Source organism: Phoxinus phoxinus, assembly GCF_949152265.1.
Source record: "Phoxinus phoxinus genome assembly, chromosome: 10".
Lineage (NCBI taxonomy): Eukaryota > Metazoa > Chordata > Actinopteri > Cypriniformes > Leuciscidae > Phoxinus > Phoxinus phoxinus.
Genome location: NC_136885.1, coordinates 36,961,819 through 36,964,318, shown reverse-complemented (window position 1 = coordinate 36,964,318; position 2,500 = coordinate 36,961,819). Strand labels below are relative to the sequence as shown.

Sequence of the window (2,500 nt, the reverse complement as noted above, 5' to 3'; positions counted from 1 at the left end):
AAACACACACTCAACATCACGGCAAACACACACTCAACATCACGGCAAACACACACTCATCACGGCAAACACACACTCAACATCACGGCAGCAAACACACACTCACCATCACGGCAAACACACACTCACCATCACGGCAAACACACACTCAACATCACGGCAAACACACACTCAACATCACGGCAAACACACACTCAACATCACGGCAAACACACACTCAACATCACGGCAAACACACACTCAAAATCACGGCAAACACACACTCACCATCACGGCAAACACACACTCACCATCACGGCAAACACACACTCACCATCACGGCAAACACACACTCACCATCACGGCAAACACACACTCAACATCACGGCAAACACACACTCAACATCACATCAAACACACACTCAACATCACGGCAAACACACACTCAACATCACGGCAAACACACACTCAACATCACGGCAAACACACACTCAACATCACGGCAAACACACACTCAACATCACGGCAAACACACACTCAACATCACGGCAAACACACACTCAACATCACGGCAAACACACACTCAACATCACATCAAACACACACTCAACATCACGGCAAACACACACTCAACATCACGGCAAACACACACTCAACATCACGGCAAACACACACTCACCATCACGGCAAACACACACTCACCATCACGGCAAACACACACTCAACATCACGGCAAACACACACTCAACATCACGGCAAACACACACTCAACATCACATCAAACACACACTCAACATCACGGCAAACACACACTCAACATCACGGCAAACACACACTCAACATCACGGCAAACACACACTCAACATCACATCAAACACACACTCAACATCACGGCAAACACACACTCAACATCACGGCAAACACACACTCAACATCACGGCAAACACACACTCATCACGGCAAACACACACTCAACATCACGGCAGCAAACACACACTCACCATCACGGCAAACACACACTCACCATCACGGCAAACACACACTCAACATCACGGCAAACACACACTCAACATCACGGCAAACACACACTCAACATCACGGCAAACACACACTCAACATCACGGCAAACACACACTCAACATCACGGCAAACACACACTCACCATCACGGCAAACACACACTCACCATCACGGCAAACACACACTCACCATCACGGCAAACACACACTCACCATCACGGCAAACACACACTCAACATCACGGCAGCAAACACACACTCACCATCACGGCAAACACACACTCAACATCACGGCAAACACACACTCAACATCACGGCAAACACACACTCAACATCACGGCAAACACACACTCACCATCACGGCAAACACACTCAACATCACGGCAAACACACACTCAACATCACGGCAAACACACACTCAACATCACGGCAAACACACACTCAACATCACGGCAAACACACACTCAACATCACATCAAACACACACTCAACATCACATCAAACACACACTCAACATCACGGCAAACACACACTCAACATCACGGCAAACACACACTCAACATCACGGCAAACACACACTCAACATCACATCAAACACACACTCAACATCACGGCAAACACACACTCAACATCACGGCAAACACACACTCACCATCACGGCAAACACACACTCAACATCACGGCAAACACACACTCAACATCACGGCAAACACACACTCACCATCACGGCAAACACACACTCAACATCACGGCAAACACACACTCAACATCACGGCAAACACACACTCAACATCACGGCAGCAAACACACACTCACCATCACGGCAAACACACACTCAACATCACGGCAAACACACACTCACCATCACGGCAAACACACACTCAACATCACGGCAAACACACACTCAACATCACGGCAAACACACACTCAACATCACGGCAAACACACACTCAACATCACGGCAAACACACACTCAACATCACGGCAAACACACACTCAACATCACGGCAAACACACACTCAACATCACGGCAAACACACACTCACCATCACGGCAAACACACACTCACCATCACGGCAAACACACACTCACCATCACGGCAAACACACACTCACCATCACGGCAAACACACACTCAACATCACGGCAGCAAACACACACTCACCATCACGGCAAACACACACTCAACATCACGGCAAACACACACTCAACATCAAGGCAAACACACACTCACCATCACGGCAAACACACACTCACCATCACGGCAAACACACACTCACCATCACGGCAAACACACACTCACCATCACGGCAAACACACACTCACCATCACGGCAAACACACACTCAACATCACGGCAGCAAACACACACTCAACATCACGGCAAACACACACTCAACATCACGGCAAACACACACTCAACATCACGGCAAACACACACTCACCATCACGGCAAACACACACTCAACATCACGGCAAACACACACTCAACATCACGGCAAACAC

The 2,500-nt window shown here is 48.6% G+C and overlaps 1 protein-coding gene across 1 annotated transcript in view; it reads right to left on the bottom strand.

Annotated features, from left to right (window-relative positions):
• vps13b (vacuolar protein sorting 13 homolog B) overlaps nucleotides 1–2,500 on the bottom strand; it is a 214,153-nt gene that overhangs the window by 180,716 nt on the left and 30,937 nt on the right. The window lies entirely within an intron of this gene.